General features: G+C 40.6%; 1 protein-coding gene across 9 annotated transcripts in view; it reads right to left on the reverse strand.

Moving 5' to 3' along the window:
• Positions 1 to 635: 635 nt before the first annotated feature.
• The window catches only part of LOC141579336 (uncharacterized), a 150,204-nt gene continuing 128,998 nt past the window's right edge, over positions 636 to 21,841 (reverse strand). For all 9 annotated transcript variants that reach the window (XR_012510511.1, XR_012510510.1, XM_074374518.1 and 6 more), the window contains one exon: positions 636 to 4,897. The gene's annotated coding sequence lies outside the window, so the exon portion shown is untranslated. The remainder of the gene's footprint in view (positions 4,898 to 21,841) is intronic.

The raw sequence follows: 21,841 nt of genomic DNA on the forward strand, positions 1-21,841 counted from the left end.
CTTTCAGTCAATTCAAAACCTTTAAAGCTTTGCTGTCAATAGGAATGTGTGCCTGCTATCCCTACTTCTGCTCCTCCTGACCCAGGACGCAGTCTCCACAGCTGATGATCCATGAGGTACTGGATTCTTGATCCCATGGCTCTGTGTGTTCTGAGACATCTGGGGACTTCAGCACTGTTTTAGGGGCTTTGGGTCCCACCTCTTCATAGCATTGCTGAGATGAGATCTGTGGGTTCATCCTCATTCTTGAGTGTACGGTGCATTTTTCCTAGAACCAACACACGCCACCGTGGCAGCACTGCTTTGACCACGTGCTGGGACAGCGTGTGCTTGTCAGTTCTTGAGTTTAAATTTTCTGTTCTAATTTCTAAAATGGGGTATATTGACAGATACACCCCATGTAAACAGAAGCTCTGTGGGGTTTTCAGCAACTTCTAAGAGCATAAATATTCCTGAAGCAGCTAATCTTCCTCCCAACAAGTGAGAAGCAAGCCGGTAAGCCCTGGGTGCCTGTCGCAGCCAAGCTCTGCAGCCCAGGCTGCTCACCGAAGAGCAAGGGGAAAATCTTAAAAACCTACTTCCATGCCGTCTTTCACAGAATCTCAGAAATGAACGTTTTAATATCTAAAGAGGGGTGATTTTGCTAAATAAATTTTTTATTTTTTTCCTTTTTCAGTTTTATCGGGTAGAATTATTACAGTTCAACTTCACATACACATATTGCATGTAAATACATGTATAGAGCATACTGCATTTTTTAGTTTACATATATGTACTAATTATTCTTTCTAAGAACAGATTAGAGCTTTTGATTTTTAAAATTACAGTTACCAGAGGAATAAGGACATCTACAAAAGAATAATAAACAGAATATTGTAATCCTATCACAAAGGACAGTCAGATGTACTTACACATATTCAAGAAATCAAAATAATATTTAGTTCATTTGTGGTCTTATTATTATTGCTATTAATTTTAGATTCCCCATAAATGAAGTCATATGGCATTTTTCTTTCTCTTTCCACCCCACTTCACTTAGAATGACAGTCTTCAGGTACATCCATATTGCTGCAAATGGCATCTTTTTTGTCTGAGTAGTATTCCATTGTATATATGTATCACCTCGTCTTTATCCAGTCATGTGCTGATGGACATTTGTGTTGTTTCCATGTTCCATGTTCTATGTCACTTCTGGCAACAATTACTGATTTTAAATATTTTCCACCTTAAAATCCTTCCTGAAAGAGATGTGGTAACTGGAATCAAAAACAGTTACAGCACAGAGTTGTGTGTGATGGGCCCTGGGGGCTTGGTAGGAAGGTTGGCAGAAAAGATTTCAGATTCTGATCAAATGATTCCTCGTCTTGTAGCCCTGCTGACCGCCTCTCTCACGGCCTGCCCTACAAGTCTGATCAGTCCCTTCTGTGATTCCTACTGTATTGTGCACAAATTTTGTCCAATTGGTGTCATCCAGTAGGGACCTTAAGTGAGGCACCCAAGCTCCTGTGTTGATTACTTCCATCAGCCCTTAAATTCCTTGGGAGCCAGGACTGTCTCTTTGCCCCAAGGATCCCTAATGCCTAGTGAGATGCCTGATACAGCTGGTACTTAACGAGCATATAAGTCAAAAGAAAAAACCTGATCAAAGAAAAGGCCCTCATTTCTCAGACATGCCTACTTGAGTACATAGGGTAAAATGACATGTCTTGGATTTGCTGTCAAATACTTCAACAAAGGACAAATAAAAGAACAAAGGTCTGAATAAAGGAAATATGGAAAAGTTTGTGAATTCCTTAATCTGGGTGATTGGCTTATTGTAATATACTTACTGATGTATACTTAAGTTAGTTTATAATTTTACTGTCATTAGCTGAATAGCAATTTAAATACGTATTAATTTAAATCCTTAGAACTGACCAAACTTACCCCACACAAAATCCTTAATATCCTAGCAATTTCTCTTAAAAATCTTTTCCCACAAAGACAGGAAAAAAGGGAAAGGCCGATCCGTGCAATTTTTCCACGTTGTAAAAAGACCAAAGGCTGACACAAATGAAAAGATTGTAAAAAAGATAAAAAGGCTGAAATCAATGTCCGGAAAACCTAGCTAAGAATCCTAAATGGCCCAACATAACTAACCTCAGCACTGCCGCATCAAGAATGGGACAAATAGCACCTAGTGGATTTCTTTTTTAATAAATAAATAATGATCCAGTTCCTACCACAGGCAATTATGATAAGACTGAGTATAAGTTCTAACACCAAATAACGTACAAATCATAATTATTACTTGATTCAAACTGCTTCTTCTATAAAATTTGAATCTTTTTATTCTTAAGACAGATTTGTGGCCTATGACCTAGTGATAAAATTTTCAACTGGCTTGTATTAAAAAAGTTCACCATAGTGAAAGTTTATTACATCAACTCTTCCTTTTTGGGAAACCCATGTGCCTTGTCACTCTCTTTCATAAGATTTCCTGTGGAAAATTCAATCCTTCATTCAGGAAAAGGCTGAGCAATATATCTCATGGAAAACCTTCATAAACTGCAACACAAGAAAATGAAAATGACATTGAGCAGCCCGTGAAGCTGGCAGAAACACACAGCGCACGGCTGTGTTCCCGCCTCGAATTTCTGTAACCAGCAGGGAAATTGTGCATTTCAAGAAATAGACATAAACTCTTTTCAGGACCTGAGCACACAATTTCCCTTTCAGGGTTTAGTGGGCTTCCATTTAATTCTATGAGAAATGTTTAAAACAACAGAACAACAGCTGAGATAGGGTTTAAAGTAACTTTTATGTCTTAGTGAAAATAAAGCCAACTGATAGTTATCATTTTTACTTTATTTGATCTCACTCTCTTACTTTACCTCCCCAACCTCCTCCACAAAATGATGGTGAACATCCCCTCCTGGGTCAGAAGGCTAAGTAGAAAGTACCAATCACATGGAGGTGTGCTTTGTTGTTTTATTTTTCAAAACAAACAAGTTTCATTCATGTGATTTAATCATTAAGATCAGAAACAAAGTCTACTCAATAAATGGTAGATAACACAAGTCATCATAGCTGCTTATCAGGTTTGGCCCCACGTTACACACTTTTAGATGGACATGTGCAATGTGCTGTCTTAGGAAACGGTGAGTGGGGTCAGGGCCTCTGCTCTCACAGGGCACACAGCCTGGTGGGGGAGGCGGTTTTCAATCATTGCCTTTTTTTTTAATGTAAGTACAAATTATGGGAAATGCTATTTAAAAAGAACAAAATGAGTCAATGAAAGTGAAAAATACAAGGACAGTATTTAGGCTGAAGGAAGACAGAGAATCTCTTTGAAGAGTTGACACTCCACTGAGAACCAAAGTACAACTCCATTACTGCAGGTGAAGGGCAGGGACACACTGATAAAGGGCTGATATCCAGAATATACCAAAATTCTTTAAACTCAACAAGAAGGATGAATAACCTGATTAAAATATGAGCAAAATGCCTGAACACAGACCTCATCAAAGAAGAAATCTAGATGCCAAAGAAGTCTATGGAAAGATGCTCCACAGCATCTGTCATCAAGGGGATGCAGACTGAAACAGCGAGGTACCACCGCACACCTGTCAGAACTGCCAAAACGCAGAACACTGACAGCACCGAATGCTGGTGAGGATGTGGAGCATCAGGAATTCTCATGCATTGTTGTTGGGAATGTAAAATGGCCCAAATACTTAGGAAGACCGTCTGGCAATTTTTTACAAAACTAGACATTCTCCTACCATATGATCTGGCAACTGTGCTCCTTGGTGTTTACTCGACGAAATGGAAACTTGTGTCCACACATAAATCTGCATACAGATGTTAATAGCAGCTTTATTCATAATCACCAGAACTCAGAAACAACTATGCTGTTCTTCAGTAGGTGAATGGATAAATAAACTGTGGTCCAGCCAGAGAATGGACCATTATTTGGTGCTAAAATGAAATGAGTTATCAATGCATGGAAAGACATGGAAGAACCTTAAATGCATATTACCAAGTGAAAGAAGCCAATCAGGGAAGTTTCTGCAACTGTCTGATTCCAACTTTATGGTGTTCTGGGAAAGGGAAAACCACAGAGACTAAAAGATCAGTTGCGGTCAGAGGCTAGAGGGGAAGGAGCAATGAATGAGGTGCAGCACCGAGCATTTTTAGGGTCACTAAGACAGACTACTCTGTATGATGCTGTGACGGTGGATACATGTCATTGTACATCTGTCCAAACCCATAGAGTGCACACCACCAAGTGTAAATCCTAGTGTCAAGTATGGGCTCTGGGTGATGATGACGTGTCAGTGCAGGTTCACCCATTGTCGCAAATGCACGCTCTGGTGCAGGCGTCAATAGTGAGGAGGCTGTGGGTACAAACTGCTGTTCATACACCCAATCCAGCCCCAGCCACCGCTGTTAATAAAGCTCTGTGGTTGTGGGGACTGTCCGGCTGCTCTGGCGTCTGAACAGCAGAGCTGAGCAGCTGCACCAGAGATCAGGAGGTTTGCAGACCCTGATATATTTACTCCCAAGCTCTTGACAGAAAAAAGTATGCTGAGCCCTGTTCAAAACGAATCACAATTCACCCTGATGAGACAGGGCAGCAGGGCCCAAACTCGGCATGGTTAATGGGACTAAAGCGATGTTTTAGTTCCAACACCTTTCCTGAAGTCCTGTAGATCCAGCGACAGACTGTAGCCAGGAAGCGTCTGCAGAAGGAGAAGGTAGCAGCTCTTCCCACCAGGCTCCGTGATGCCGGGGGCCGTGCGCTGCACGGGGGCCACCCGCTTGAAGAAGGCGGACTTGCAGTGGCAGCCGATCAACTCATAGAGCTCGGAGAGGATGCTGCACTGCTGAATTCTCTCCTCGGAACGCTGAAGCACTGGGAGAAAAGCAACAAGCATCTGAACGAAACATGTAAGTGAAAAAAGACCCGTAAAAAGTTTTCCCTTAAAACAAAGACCCAATGAAACAGGAAGGAAGAGGAAGGCTGACTTCGTGCACTAATGGAACCGGATGCAGAAATGCAGGGAAGCAGCGCTGTGCAGACGGGCCCCATCTTTCCGCGTTCTGCCTGTCCTTTTATAGAATGGCCCGTATTCCCTGAAATAGAGGAATCTGCTACCTAAACATGGGACACAGAGAAGGGAAAGAGGAAAAGGAAGGGAAATGAAAGGAACAACAGTTCATCTAGGCCCTAGTATTTGGGCGGGACTTTCACCAAACACACAACCTCTCAAAGCACAGAGCACACAGTGAGAGGCTGACAGTGTGACTGCGACTTCTGCTCCTTAAACACCAGCTACCTGCCAGCACATGCTGCACCACTTACTGAATCATTACAATCATTTCAGAAACTATTACTACCCCGGCTCACAGGCAAGGAAATCTGAAACTCGGGGAGGAATTATTATCATCCTGGACAAAGTCCCACAGCCCAGAAGAGTCAGAGCCTCCGGCAGACCCTGGACTAAAATGCTCCTCATCACCACGGGCCCTGAGCCTCAGGCTGAGGCCACGTCAGGTCTGCACGGACCCAGAGCGAGTCTGTGTGACTGGGAATGCTCCGACTCGAAGTGCCAGGCCAAGACCCTCAGGAACATATATAATGACACCAAATCCCCAAACGCATTTCCAAACCACTGCCCTGTCCGGGAGGACTGCTCGGCACATCTGGCTTATCACCTGTGCACAGGCTGAGCAAGGGTCCCAGACAGTGATGTGACGTCCCAGTGGAAGTGGCTCGGAGACCGCTTCATCACAGGACAGACTCTCCCGGCTTCCAACATTAACTCTCCATTCCATTTCCAATGGAAATTAAGTTTAGACTTGTTTTCCTCTCCAGAATCAAAGAGAGTGGTAACATCAGCGGGAAACTCAAGACTGAGGAAGAGTCTCCTGGCCATTTGGAAGGATAGGCCGGGGAGGGAACAGAGACAAGTATCAGAAATACCCGTGTTCCAGTCGAAAGTCTGCACGTCACTCGCTTTGACAGTTTCCTTTTTAATACAGGTGATAAAATCTAATTATGATTGTTGGGAAAACTAAATGAAATAACGTATGCCACTAGCATAGGTGTAAAATCCTCCATGAGTGTCCCAGAAATGGACGTGATCGTGGTTAGGTACTGTCTGCCAAGTCTTGGGTGCTAAGCTCACGTCAGCCTTCCAGAGATGTGCCAGAGAATGCCTCACCATCCAGCAGCCTTCTCCAACTTTGAAACTCACAACGTCCGAAGAACATGCAGTGGTGGATGCTTTGGGGGCACTCTGGAGGTAGCACTCCAGTGATGACTTTAAAAGCTGAGGAGAATTTAGGGGACCATACAGTTCAAATACAGAAAACTCATTCCATGTCTACAAATATTCATCTCTAGCCATGATGATTCAGAGAGGAAATACATATTCAAACGTACATCATTTTCCCACATAAGTGCATCAAAACAATTTGGAAAGAATTTCACTTTCTTCTCTAGATCACACAGCGGGGATTACAAGGTTTGTACTGACAGCACTACTTGTAAATCATCTGCAAACGTAACTAGGTCCACGATCAGTCATCATCATTCGAAGGGAAGGATGGAAAAGAACAAAGCCAAGCTAATACGCTCCACTCTTTTGTTTGGTTACGATGTCACAGAGGAGACGGACAGCTCAACAAGGAACCACTCTGCCGTGATCACGGAGCTGGGGAGCGGGATGGGCGGCAAGATGTATGACGCAGCCGCAGCTGCGACCGCGCTTTTAGGCAGGTACTCAAATGCGCCTCGACAAGGTGTCAAACGCTTGTGCGCCCGTCCTCATCATCTGACATGTATTAACGAGAAATGGAAGCCTATAAACGGCCAATTCCCTTGGTTGGTACACCGTCCAAAGAGCAAAGTCACAGTTTGACACCTGGCCATCCGGTTCCCTGGGATTCATTTTTGGAGAACCTTAAAAACCACTCCTCTGTCCTCAAGAAGTGCTGCCTACTTGTCCTATCTTTGGCTCAGGGATGGAGAACGTTCACGTGGACTTTAATGTCTGCACAGATTTGACTGTCTTTCTCCAGGTTCACTTGTCCATTCTGAAGAGGCCTGAGTTAAGTCCAAATTCCATAAGATCAATTCCCTCCAGTGACAACTCAACGAGTCTGCAATTACAAACCAACTGAACAGGACTGTCCTTAGCTAAAAATGTCACCCACCCTTCACTGTTTTCTTAATCTCCTCTCCTGGCTAATTGCAAAAGACTAACACAACCCTCCACCAAGTTCCCCAACTATGTCAAATAGTAAGTAAGGTCCATAAAAGAGGAAACAACTCCATAGTCACCTCTGAATTCCTAACATATGTTAATGTCAATAAATAGAACTATGATTATGGATTCTTTCCTTTAAAACCTTTCTGGTTATTTAAATGAGACCATGGAAGGGAGGAGTTTGGGTCCAGTATCTTGATCCAGAAGACTCTGGAGACATTTTTCAGAATGGCTGCCCACTGATTCATTCAAAACACAACTTCTCTTTCCGGGAGGAGCTGTGATTTTCTGCCAGGAGTTTGTTGTCACTCTCATGCCAGAACAGATTTAAACTAAATACATACATTGGATATGTTATTTTTCCACGCTTCCAAAAAAATTAACTTTCCTTACTTCCTTGCCTTGAGGAATGTTTGTTTACTTTTCATTCTATTTCACCGTTTTATAAAGCAGGATTCTCAGGATGTGCTTGGCCTTACATAAGAACAGCCATCCAACTCCCAGTGTGAGAGGCCTGGGGCTCATCTCCTGCCCTCCTGTCAAGGCAACTGAAACTCAGTTCAGGAGCCAACTGGCCCCCAGGGCTTCTAAGGCTCACGTATCTCCCAGAATCCTTGCTTTCTGGTTTGGCTTGGCTTCTGAGGATTTCCCCTCACTTTCTTGACAATTAGCTATGCAGCTTGAAAGATGAGGAATGAAGGTCTTATTTCTTAATCAGCATTTTAAGGAACTTATGTAATGAAGGTTTTCAAGACTTTCTAGAACCCTCCATTGCCAAGGCAGAAAACACAATAGATATTTTCTAAATTTAGCTATCATGTGCATTTTTCCTTTGCTGTTGTTTTCTTTACTGCTAACAGACATTTTTTAATTAAAAAATAAAATAAGGCCCCAAATAGGATAGAACATTGAAGAGGAAACAAAATTAAAGGGCAAAGACAGAAAAATGATAAGTTATCTACAAAGTTAATAGAAAACATACACTATGGATCAGATCAGCAATTCTCAGTAACAACTAATTGAATCCTGACTATGAGGTAAAATGTCTCTCCTGTCAGGAGACGAACAACAGAAAACAGAATTAAATCAACAAACTAAAATTCTAAGTCTGGCGAAGTAGAGAAGTCTACCAGCTAAATGTGTTTTCTTCTGGAAAAGAGGGAGACTCATAAGATCTTTTCTGTGGAGCCTGAGCCCAGGTGAGGACGGTGAAGTGAGCTCTGTAAGTACCCAATTAGCAAAGTGAATGATGAATAAAGAGACGTGAGCTTTGATGACAGAGATGATACTACTATTCACTTGTACTGTAAGTATGTCTTCACGTTCAATGATCAATACCTCGGCGACCTCAGGGATTGAGATTATAGGAAAATGCACAGCCCGGGCCCAGACCTCTTCTGTGATTGTGGCACTGCACTTAGATGTTTCAAGGGCACCTCCAACTCCACCTGCAAAGAGCTGACTTCATGGTGCTCCTCCCATAGCAGTCCTGCCCAGGGCCCATGGTCGGGGGGCAAGGTCTCTCTGCCTCTGCCAGCTCAGGCCCATCACTCACAGATGTGACTGGACCCCTCCTTCAGGGCCCAATTTCCTCAGTCAACGAGTCCCACCACCCACACCTCACCTACAACGTTCTCACTGGCACTCCCTCAGCACTGACTCTGTGCTAGGGACCACACTGCACACTATGAACACGTTATCTCACTGGATCTCCACAGCAGTCCTGGGAAGTCGGTATATCACTGCTTCAATTAATAAGATAAATTGTTTCACTTCCTTGAGTGTGTCATCCAAAGTGACACGGCTACTGAGCCACAAACATGGGACTAAAAATCACTTGAAAATTGAACACTGCTACACCTCAAAAACACCCTACTCTGACTTATCACATCACCCCCTGCCGAGCCTTCTAAATGTTTCTAAGCATTCTACAAGACAAAATTGATATACGAGAGCACCCTACTCCCCTACTTAAAATGTGACAATGACGTTCCACTTCCCTTAGGAGAAAGCCCCACCGGGCCTGAGCAAAGCCCAACGGCCCGGCATCTGCGTCCCCTACTCGGCCACGCCACCTCACCCACCAATCAGCACTACACGTGCCGTGTCCAGGACAGGGATGCTGACTCCCTACAACACGGGGATCGTCTCAATTGAACAATGATCACCCTCTTCAGTGGTCACCCTATTCATTGCTGATTCTCAGAAAAATGTTTTCTCAGGGTGAATCAATATCTTTTTCCTTACAACTTCCCATCATTGATAATGAGCTCCCCCCAAAAGAGAGAAGACCTAATCCTCAGTCTCCTTATCTGCAATGTGTGAATCACAAGGAAATGAGAGGTTTTAAGCGAAATAATATTCATATGAAGCTGAGAGACAATTCCCAACATACAGTAAGCACTCAATATGTGCTTACTAAATATTAATAACATAGATTCCATTCCAGCAACCTTAAATCAATGTTTTATGGCTTTGTCCAAAAGACTACTGACAAACTATTGGAAGAAACCCTTTGAGCAGATCCGCCCAAGCTTACTGGGATAGGTAAGCCTTGACTCCAGTTACAGCTGCAGCCAACCAGCACTACGGGGCGGGGGCAGTTTGCTCAAACTCTTACATGTTGTTTGAGCATTTAGTTGTAGTTATTGAATAAAGACAGGTATTATATAGTCAAAGCTCCTGAAACATAAGTCTTCAAAGATTGATTCAAATTAGGTTTCAAGTACAACACTCTCACTAGAAATTATTTGAAAATTATAGTCTTAGCTCCTCTGCACATCAAAAGGGCATGATCTTAAAGTATCTGACTATACCAAAAGTGTTGTTTAAAGGAATTTAAGATGAAGCCATCCTAAATAACTCTCAGTATCATCTTCACAAAGCCCCACCCAAGGGTCTCATTTCTCACTTCCACATAGGTGTTCAGGTAGCTTAACCTGGGTCGTGGTTTCTTATGACACGGGGGTGGGAAGAATTGTGGATAGATTTATGTAGCAAATATAAATCTAGGGTATTTGCTGTGTAGGAATCCTAGAAATAAATTAATTGATATATAGTCCCACCCTTAGGAAGCTCAGACTTTCAAATTACAACAGCATTAAAAATGAAGTGAGAGATACATTTAACAAAATTTTACAAGATTTGCACATTGAACATTTTGAAGCATCACCAAAAAAAAATTAAAAGATCTACATATATGGAAGGCATCCCATGTTCATGGAATGGTAGACAATATTGTTAAAAATGTTAAGACTCCCTAAAGTGGTCTACAAATTTAATGGAGTCCCTATCAAAATTCCAGCTGACTTCTTTGCAAAAATTGAAAAACTGATGCCAAAATTCATATGGAAGTGCAAGGGGCCCAGGACAGCCAAAACAATCTTGAAAAAGAAGAGCAAAGTTGGAGGACTCACTCAAAGGTTACTACAAATCTATAGTACTTAAGTCATTATGGTACTGGCATAAGTTTGGATGCAAAAATCTATGAGACACAATAAAAAATCCAGGGGGGAAACTTACATTTACAGTCATTTTTCTAGAAATGTGCCAAAAATACTCCATTGAAAGAATAGTCTATTCAACAAATGGTGCAGAGACACCTGGGTATCTGAAGGCAAATGAATGATTCTGGAATCTGGACCCCCGTATTTTATATAACAATAAAATATTAATTCAAAATGGATCACAGACAGAAACGTAAAAACTAAATGTATAAATTTTCTAAAAGAAGACATAGTTTAAATCTTTGTGGTCCTAGGATAGGCTATGGCTTCCTAGATACAATACCAAGAGCACAAGTGAAAAAAAAGAAAGATAAAATGGACTTCATCAAAACTAAATCCATTTGTTACAAAGGACATCATCAAGAAAGTGAAATGAAAGGGGAAGGTGGTAGCTCAAGTGATACAGTGCGTCCTTAGCAAGAAAAATAAAATGAATAAATCTAATTACCTCCCCTAGAAAGAAATTGTTTTAATGTTTAAAAAAAGTAAAGTGAAACGACAATCTGCTGAATAGGAGAAAAATTTTGCAAAGCATATATCTAATAAGAGTCTAGTATCCAGGATATAAAACAAATGCTTACAACTGACCAATACAAAGAAAATCGACCCAATTTTTAAATATGCCAAGTATTTAAATAACTACACAATTGGCCAATAATCATATGAAAAGATGCTCAGCATCACTTGCGAAATCAAAATCAAAATGATATCTGATTTTACACTCACTAGGATGGTGATAATCAAAACATGGACAATAACAAGTGTCGGTCAGGAGGCAGAGAAATGGGAACCCTCAATATGCAGCCGTTGGAAAGGAGCAATGGTGCAGCTTCTTTGGAAAAGCCTGGTATTTCCTCAAAAGGTTAGAAAAATATGGCTCAGCAATTCCACTCCTACATATAGAGTCATCCCTCAGTATCCTCGGGGGGTTCGTTTCAGGAACCCCCCACCCTGGATACCATAATCCAAGGATGTTCGAGTCCCTTTACAACCAACCATCTGGATCCATGAAGTGGAAACTACAGATATGGCGGGCCAACTGTACAGCCAACAGAATGAAAATATATTCTCACAAAAACTTGCACATCAATATTCATGGCAGTATCATTCAGAGTAGCCAAAGGTTACAAACAATATCCATCCATCAATGAACGTATAATCAAAATTACCAAGAATAGTCCCACAAAGTTTTGGTCATTGAATCTTTGACAAAGGAGGTGAGAACATACAATGGATTAAAGACAGCCTCTTCAGCAAATGGTGTAGGGAAAACTGGACAGCTGCATGTAAATGAATGAAGTTAGACTACTCCCTCACAGCATACACAAAAATGAATTCAAAATGGCTTAAAGACTTAAACACGTAGTCAAGACACTATAAAACTCTTAGAAGCAAACATAGGCAAAACATCTGACATACATCTCAACAATGTTTTCCTAGAGCAGTCTACTCAAGCAATAGAAATACAAGCAAAAATGTACAAGTGGGATCTAATTAAACTTGCAAGCTTTAGCACAGAAAAGTAAACAATAAGCAAAACAAAAAGACAATCTATGGAATGGGAGAAAATAGTTGCAATAAATGAGACTGACAAGGACTTAATTCCCAGAATATGTAAACAGCTTTTACACTTCATAAGAAAGAAAAACAAACAATTCAATCCAAAAATGGTCAGAAGTCCTAAAGAAACATTTCTCCAATGAAGACATACAAATGACCAATAGGCACATGAAAAAATGCTCAATATCATTATCAGAGAAATGCAAATCAAAACTGCAATCAAGTATCAACTCTCACCAGTCAGAATAGCCATCATTCAGAAGTTCAGACAGTAAATCCTGGAGAGGCTGCGGGGAATTGGGAACCCTCCTACACTGTGGTGGGAATGCAGTTTGGTGGAGCCATTGTGGAAAACAGTATAGAGGTTCCTCAAAAGACTAAAAATTGACCTCTCATATGACCCAGCAATCCCACTCCTGGGCGTATATCCAGAAGGATCCGTAATTCAAAAAGACACCTACACCCCAATATTCAGAGCAGCACTATTTACAATAGCAAGACATGGAAACAACGTAAATGTCCACTGACAGATGACTGGATAAAGAGGTTGTAGTGTATTTGTACAATAGACTACTATTCACCCATAAAAAATATAATAAAATAATGCCATTTGCAGCAACATGAATGGACCTGGAGAATGTCATTCTAAGTGAAGTAAGCCCGAAAGAGAAAGAAAAATACCATATGAGATCGCTCACATGTGGAATCTAAAACAAACAAACAAAAAAAACAAAAAACAAAAAATAAAGCAAAGAAACAAAAAGATAAACTTATCTACAGAACAGAAACAGACACAGAGACATAGAAACCAAACTATGGTTACCAGAGAGGAGAGGGTGTGGGAAGGAATATATTGGGAGTTCAAGATTTGCAGATACAGAGTATGTATAGAATAAACAGCAAGTTTATACTGTATAGAACAGGAGAATATATTTAATATCTTATAGTAACTTATGTTTAAAAAGAATATGAAAATGAATACAGGTATGTTCTTCTTTAACTGAAGTGTTGTGCTGTACACAAGAAACTGACACATTATAAACTGACTAGACTTCAATGAGAATGTTTTTAAATAGACCAAAAATGAAAAAAAGAAAAAGGATATTATCAAACTAAAAGAATAAAGTACTGATTCAGGCTACAACATGGATGAACCTTCAAACTTTATACTAAAGTAAGCCGGACACAAAAGGCCAAATAGTGCCCTTTAAGGTGAACTGTATCTGAGTGTTTATTGTACTATTCCTGTAAATTTTCCGGAGGTTTGAAGTGTATCAATATCAAAAAAAATTTTATTCATTAAAATCATAAAACGCTTCCTCACAGGAGGGCTTTAATTATTAAATGCAAAAATGCATGTAAAGCTCTTGAAACAACACTTTGCAAGTCCACACACAGTCACTGCTTTCACTGCCACTCAGAGGTTGGTACCAGCGCTGATGAGAGCTACCTACACTCGCTCTCCTGCATACAGGAGTGAGGGCCTGAGCTCTGACAGGCAGGGTGAGCGTGAACCTGGGTCAGACACAGCCACATCCCAGACTCTGCGTTACCCAACTTCCTTATACAAACTGCAACATATAATGTAAACACGCTCAGGGATGTATCTTACAACGCAGGGAATACAGCCAATGTTTTACAGTAACTATAAATGGAGCATCTATTGTACACCTGAAACATATCATATTTTAAATCAGCTATATCTTTGTAAAAAATTAAAAATTAATTTAAAAATGTTATAACTTTAATATTCAATTCAGTTTTTAAGTAATTACTAAACAGCTTAGAATGTATAAAAGCATTTAAGTGTGCTGTTTGTTTACATATTTATTTACTTTTAGCCTCCTGCTAAAAGAGAAATTAAACAATTTTTTTAAACACAGCTTAACAACCATAACAACAAAAAGGGAAAACTGAGAGTGAAGAGAAAATGGAGATTCAATACTTAAATGAAACCAGTGGGAGGTAAATTCATAAAAATGGATTCCATGAAGTCAGGGCAAGTGTTAAAGGCCGACTAGAAATTCAGCTGTAAGATTCTTGACAGATAAAGCAAAAAGAAAAAGATGATGGGGCGGGCGGTACAGCATGTGATTAGCGTGCACGGGGTCCTGGGTTCAAACACCAGGGCCTCAACTAACAGATAAATACACCTAATTACCTACCCCTCCCAAAGAGCCCCAAAGAAAAGAAAAAGAGAAATTTCTTTCCAAAAGAATCCTGATATTAAATTTGGATTAAATACTTCAAAGAAAAAAAAGAAAAACATAAAAGATGAGTGACACTGTGAAGGAAAAGCCCAGCTGGGCTAACAAGCTAAGTCACAAATCTAAGTGTGATAAGTGTCCCTTTACTGATCTAAGATTTGCTGGGCTAACTCGTAAATCCGATGTCAACAATTGTCAGTAATGTGATCTGTTCCAAATTGATAAGCTTCAGTGTACTGATTCCTTTCTTTTTGTTGTTTGAGCCTTATTGGCTAATAGCCCCATACTTGTAATTAAACCTATAAAACCTCACGTGCAGGTCTTGGAGGTGCTCAGAGCTTCGGAGCAGAAGCCCCTCTTAGCCCGCCGGGGTAATAAATCTCAGTACTCCAACCCTCTGTGTGGTGCTTGTTTCTTGGCTGGGCTATTGTTTCCATAACAACACAAGCGACAATGCCCGTGAGATAGTTCTGCAGTGGCGGATGGCAGGTCCCAATTTCTCACGTGGGAATATCTGAAACATCCTTCTCACCACTCAGAGTCATCATAAACCCACACCTCACCTCCCGCTGTTAAATGCAGGAGCACAGGCAGGGCCCGGCCTTTGTTCTCTCTGTGTCATCACAGTGAGATAGGATGGAAGGGGGCAGAGCACATCCATTCAAGGAAGTCCACAACAATTAACATAATAATGGTGAAGGATTCAACCCCCAATAGGCCTTGAGGCACAGGATGAAGAGATTTAACTTCTAGCAGATCTTGAGCTTCATTATGCACCCACTGTAATAGTAACATGGTGAATAACATGCCCCAGGCACCATGGCAGTCCCAAGGCTAGCCACAAAATGTCAAAGGGTGGGAAATGGTCAACTAACTGAGAATCCCAGCCCCTTGCCCTAAGGCTGATCCTTCTACTTATTAGCATATGAAACCACCAAGCCCAAGAAAAAAGAGCAACACAACAACACCTCGGGGTCACCACTCTCTCTCACTCTTCAGAGAAGGCCCACACTATGTGGAGTGTGTACCTACTTTTAATCTGAGCATCAAACCCCCACAATTCGTGACGTTTCTCTTGCGTTTCAATGTATCTCTCTGAATAAATATATCTTTACTTAACACTGGCTTGCTCTTGAATTCTTTACTGCATGAAGCCAAGGAACAAAATCTGGTGGGGCACGTCCCAGGGGCTCATCCAAAGCCTGAGACACAGCCCTTCTCATGCGTCTGGTTTTTTTTTTTCTTGTATCAACAGGACTGGGTTGTGAAGGGAGCTCTGAGTCCTCAGCTAAGAGACACAAGCAGCCCCCAGGGCTCGAATTGGCGGGCAGCCTCTTCCCCAGCAGGGGCCCTGGGGTCTGCCCAGTTCTCTGTGTTTCCCTGTTGTGCTGACTCCCCAGCCAGACAGCGTTCTCCCTAGGCCTGTCCCCACAAAACCCTTCTCTCCAAAATACAAGCACATCATGTCACAGTCCTCTTGTTCAACCAGGAAATTTTCAGCCCACTGTTTCCCTTCCCAGTAAAGTACCTAACTGTCCTCCCTCCCATCCCACCACTTCTTTTTTGTGACAAATCTGCACTCCCCACCCACCATCCTGAACGCAGGTGCCTTGCTGGCTGGGACCGAGATGTTTCAGTCTCACACATCCTGCGTCCATTCACTTTCCCCTTGTTACCTTAAAAAAGCCTTTCCTGAGTCACCCATGAATCTGATACTGAACATCACAAAGTGCTGAGTTTGCAGTCACTGTGTGCATACCTCCCAGGTTTTGACTAGGTTTCCTTCACAAGATCTTCATTAAGGAGCTGCATCAAGAAGTTTAAAGAGTCTTTTCTTACATCTGAGCGGAGGAGCCTGCAAAAAATTTAAGTGGCTTTGAAGAGAGGGTTAACCAGGGACAGAGGTGTCGCAGGTCCTATTCAACAGTGTCATGAGGCAAAATGTTCTTCAAAGGCTCAGAGTGGCTTCTGAACTTGGAGTCAGCAAGGAGGAGGTGACAGGCAGTGAGTAGGGTGGGTGACACTGGGTGCGCTTCCCCAGCTGGGGAAGAATTGGATTTTGTTCTAGTTTTCCAAACAATTTCTTACTACCTTTTTCACCTATTGTCACATACCATTTCCTACGAATTAAGAATATCAATGTCAGTCATTTGGGCCACTTGGGAGAAGCAACACGATGCCATTCACAGGGCTGGGACATGACAGCCACAGCAGTCTAGGTTGATAGACCAGTGGGGGTATTTCCAAGGTGATCACGGGCATGCAGCAAACTCCCCAGCTTCAATGACCTCATCTCAAAGGTGGGGCCAATAAAACTACCAAGAAAAGTGCGTGATATTATTGCCGACAACTGTTTACTAGGTAATTGCTCTTGACAGCTGCAGCTTAATGGGGAATGAGTATGATTAACAAGGCTCTGTCTACCTGGCCACACGCTCCCTGCCTTCCTGCCTTGGTGCAGCAGCAGAGTTTGTTTAGCCGATATGAACGCCCCCAGAGCAGCTCTGATGGGAAAGCTCCCAGCTCTGCACGGCGAGGTGTGTTCCTTTCCTTCTCAGAGCTGATCACAGTTTGCTGTCATCTGTTTTTATGTTTATCCCTTTTATAACAGCCTCCCCCCGGAGTTTTTGCTCAAGCAGCGCAGGGCCAGTGTATCTTGCGGCCTGCCAGATATTCTGGGCTGGGAAACAGCTGACCCCACATCTGGCTCTGGTGCTGAACGGAGAGGGCAGAATGCCCTGGGGCACATGCTGAACCGAGGTCACTTCACCCAAAATTATGATCTGACTTTGGGCAAATTACAGTCTTCTTTACCCTGAGATTCCTCATCTGTTCCATGAAAATAAATGCCCATGGCACACAGAGTTAAAAGGATTAAAAGAAATCACCAAATTCATAACCTAGCCAAGGGGCTACCAGTGCGTCCTCAACAGACAAATGCTGCCTTTACGGCTCTGACACACGCGAAGTGGGGCTGCCGCACACAGTGAACACTGCTAAGTGAAAGTGTGTTAAGTGCTTCATGTGTGCTACAATACTCTTCAGAACTTACAACAATCCCAGGAAGAAGCGAATAATATCATGACCATTTCACAGATTCACCAACAGGTTAAGAGAGGTTACATTCTAGTCCAAGGCCCTATGGTGAGGAAATGGCGATTTAAACCGGAATCTGGGCCCAGGCCTTGTCTCCAACTCTCTCCCAGCCACCTGATCACTTGCCTATGAATTCCACCTGTCCAATACCTAAGTGTGCAGTCGGCCATCTCTTAAATGCAATGTGTGCCACCGTTTGTCAATGTTGGTTAATTACCATAAACTCTTCTCAGAAACCACTACAGAAAAGAATCGTGGACTTAAGGAATTCTGCATTGCGTTCTCCTGTAATGTGCAGAAACCCTTCTCTACACCACCAAATCCAAATGTATGCTTCCTCCATGTTTATGTTTGCACACGGCTTATTAAAGTAGAAGGTACCTGCAGTACTTCCATCTCGGCTGCTTTCCAAGGTTGCAGATTATCCATAATCAGTCCATGAACGAAAATACTACAATTTGAATGAAAATACTGCAACCATGTCAGTAAACAAAGAATGCTGAAACCAAGTCATTAGCGGCTGCTGCCACCCCCCAGCGAGGAAAGGCCTGCAGCCCAGCTGCTGCAGCAACTCACAATGGTGCCCTCTGAGCAGACTCAGAATAAGAAAGGACAAGATACTGGCCCTAGATAGCTAGGTGCTTGTCCAAAGAATGAATTCAGTGAGTCCAAAATATTTTCTTCCTCCCATATATAGAAAAGCACTAAATTATTGAACTTGAGATACCTGGCTTTCTTTAGATAACAAGCAATCTTTTATTGTTCCAACAACCTTGTCTTTGTTGTAAAGCTACTATATATCCTAGCTCCTCCCAAACCTCTTCGGAGCAGTCCCTCAGAGAGATCTGAGAGGCTGTCATCCCGGCTCGAGTCCTCCCGCAAATAAAACATAACTCTTAAATTTTAGGTTGCACATGTATTTCAGTCAACTGTTTTGGACACCATGAAGGGACCCAGAGCAGACTTTCTCCACCTGAACTCTCCGAATAACTGGGGCCTTTGTACCAGCAGTGGCCCTTTGTGACCATCCGCCTCCTCGGGGAGTCCAGATGAATTTGGGTGAGTCTCTCCTGGTTCTCGGATCTCATACATTGGTTGATAATCCTGAGTTTTATTTGGCGGTGTTTCCAGGTACCTGGCCCTCCAGTTGAAGGAGACTGGGGGGAATTACCCACCCAGTGGAGACATACTGGGTGGGACCTCGTTGAAAGGTAACGGGAAATACCCACATTGAAGAGACGTCCGAAGTGGGCTGGTGGAAACCTATTAGGAAAATACTCACCCAGTGGAGACGTCCTGAGTGGGTCCAAGTTGAAAAAACTGGGTTCAGGACTGAGTGGTTAGGTAAGAGGCTGGTCTAATGTTTTCCTCAATTTGGTTACATCCATTGAATTTTTCAGGATAAAAGTAAAACTCTTATGAGGAACCTTTCAACTCCAAAAATGGGACCATCCTCCTGGCTGGTAACAGCTTTCTCGGGTGACAGAGAATCTTGCAGGAGTGGTAGACACAAAGACTTCATGCCATAGAGTTGTCCCTGCGGGAAATCTTACTAGCAAATTTATTCTAAGAACCCGACCTTACAATGGGGAATAGAATTTTCAAAAAAAATAAAAAACAGAAAAGAAAAGAAAAAGAAATGACAGATTGCCAGCCTCCAATTAATACCCCAGCCAGGTTTATGTACATACAAAACTTACAACATTAATTGGGAATTAGAAAAGAAAATCTCAATCTGAAAGTAAATAAACAGGCCTGATAGAAACATTTTTTGGAATTCTGAACTTATAAAAACAAAATCCACTTTAGGGGGAACTTGGATTTCTCTTCCTGTGTCCTTGAAATGTAAACGTTTTATCTTACTCTGGGTTTTTTAAGTGTGTGTATGTATGTATATGTATGTTTACTTTCTTTTTAAAGGAAACCTTGGACTCTGCCATACAAAAGGTACAAGTATTGTGTACATATGGTGGCCACGTAAATAAATTGGATTCTAAGCAATTCTTTGTACCAATTTTCAGATATTTTGCCATCTTAAACTTTGTTGCATCAGCCTGGACCACAACGCCTTTAGCTTTTGGAGGGTAAAGCTTTGAAATTTATTTAGGCAACACCCCCACTCTCATGTGGAAATCCTCTTCATCTTATTCATTTAAAATCACTATATATATATATAAATTGATGGCCATATGATGGATCCTTTAATTTGGAAAAACTTTTAAATTGGTGAAAGTTGAAAGAGATCACATTATAAACATCTGTTTAATTGGTACCTATTAAAATCAAGTTTAAAGATAGAAAAATATATCTAATGGTTAACATAAGAACTTAGTTAAAAAAAAAAACCGGTTTGAAAAGCTACATTTGTGTTTTTCCTTTCCAATAAATGGTTCTAGAGATGTTAATAAAAACTTAGAATAATTATTGGTAATTAGATTGAATAACTGGAAAAAGGATTGTAAAAATGTGGAAAAAAAAAAATAAGGGCTTATCCAAAATGGATAAATATTTTTATATGGTTATTTTAATGAGATAAATAAAATGGAAATTTTTGGAATAGATACAAGGTTTTGATACTACACTAGTAAAGTTAAAAAAAAGGGCCAAAGAGATCACCTACTGTCCCCCAACATTAAAGTTCAAACAAGTCGATTTTATTTGCCACAGTTTAAAATATATGTATATATAGACTGATATACTTGATTAATGATTGGGACAACAGACCAATTAATCAAATTAAAAATTGAGTAGGACCTAAGCACTTTGGCTGAAACTTGGGCATCCTAGAGACTTTTCTATAAAATTAGATACAATGAACAACAACAACAAAAAAGTTTCTGGCAATCCTTCTAGAAATAAAAATTATTGATTAAACCTAATAAATATAAAAATTAAAGGTATAAGATTTAAAAAATTTGAGATAAAAGTTTATAAAATTGGTATATTTAAATGGTCTTTATATAAACCTTTTGCTTAATTATGTTGTGGGAAAGATGTGTTTCAATGGAAAAACGCTTCCCCTTCTTGGTATTATAAGGCTGGGCACATATCTGTCCCTCAGAAAATATTAATTGAACAAAGTAAAGGAAACCAATAGAGTTACATGAGCCATCCAATATAACGTAGAACTAAAAACTAATATACAGTGGCTAATAAAAAAAATATAATAAGAGGTTTACCCTGGGTTTAACTTATAACTCAAGGAAAAGAGACATCACTAAATACCTTATGCAAGCTTTGGAAGACATGATAAAGTAAACCTTAAAGTTTTAAAACATTGAATTCTTTGTTTACAGCTCTCCTGATTGATAAAAAAATGCCAATTAAGGAGATACAATTGGGTCTGGGTGACAGAGCAGTTCTCTGGGGAACTGGAAGCTTGTGTCTTTGTCTTGCAGACCAGAAATGTAAATACAGAAACAGTGACCTAGGACTGAGCCTAATTAGCTCAATGTGATAAAACTTAGGGCCAAGAAATTTTTGGCATTTTAGAACTCAGAACTCTGACGGGTCCTTCAGAATTTGTCAAGAAATCTTAAATATCTGTTTCATAAATAGTAAGCCTTAGTGATTTGAGCAAGCAAATTCAGCTTAATAGAACTATTATTATACCTATCTTATAAGTAACTTTTAAAGTGAAGCTATGAGATCTCTAGCTTTTGTCTGTTTATAAACCTGCGTACACATTACAGATGTGAGATATTTATACAGCTAAAAAATAAATCAAAGTCAAAGAGCTCTGCTTAATTGACGTAAAAAATAAGAGCTTATAAATTAAGTATTTTTAAAATAAAAACTGAACCAATTGACTTTCAGCATCACGTGAACTGGAAAAATTCAATATTAAGATAATATTTGATATTGTTTAGTTTAAGTATGTTCTAATTAATATAGACAGCTTTAAAGTCATCAATATTAAGTATAATACCTTTACTGTACCTAGGTTTAATGAAAGTCAAATAAGATTCTGTTATATCTGGTGCAGATTTGTCAAGAAAAAAATAACAGTAATGTGGTGTGGTAAAATTTTAAGTAAATTAAATGCAAATGAGATGAGAGCTTTGGGTAAATTTTTAAAATATATTTTTAAAATGTATGCTTAACATAATCTCTAAATGTTTGGTATCTTTAAATTCTAGAGTTGTGCTAAATTAAGTTAAATGATAGGATTTTATTTAATAGCTATGCCATTTTCAGATAAAATAAGATTGAAATA

Source organism: Camelus bactrianus, chromosome 12 (genome assembly GCF_048773025.1).
Source record: "Camelus bactrianus isolate YW-2024 breed Bactrian camel chromosome 12, ASM4877302v1, whole genome shotgun sequence".
NCBI lineage: Eukaryota > Metazoa > Chordata > Mammalia > Artiodactyla > Camelidae > Camelus > Camelus bactrianus.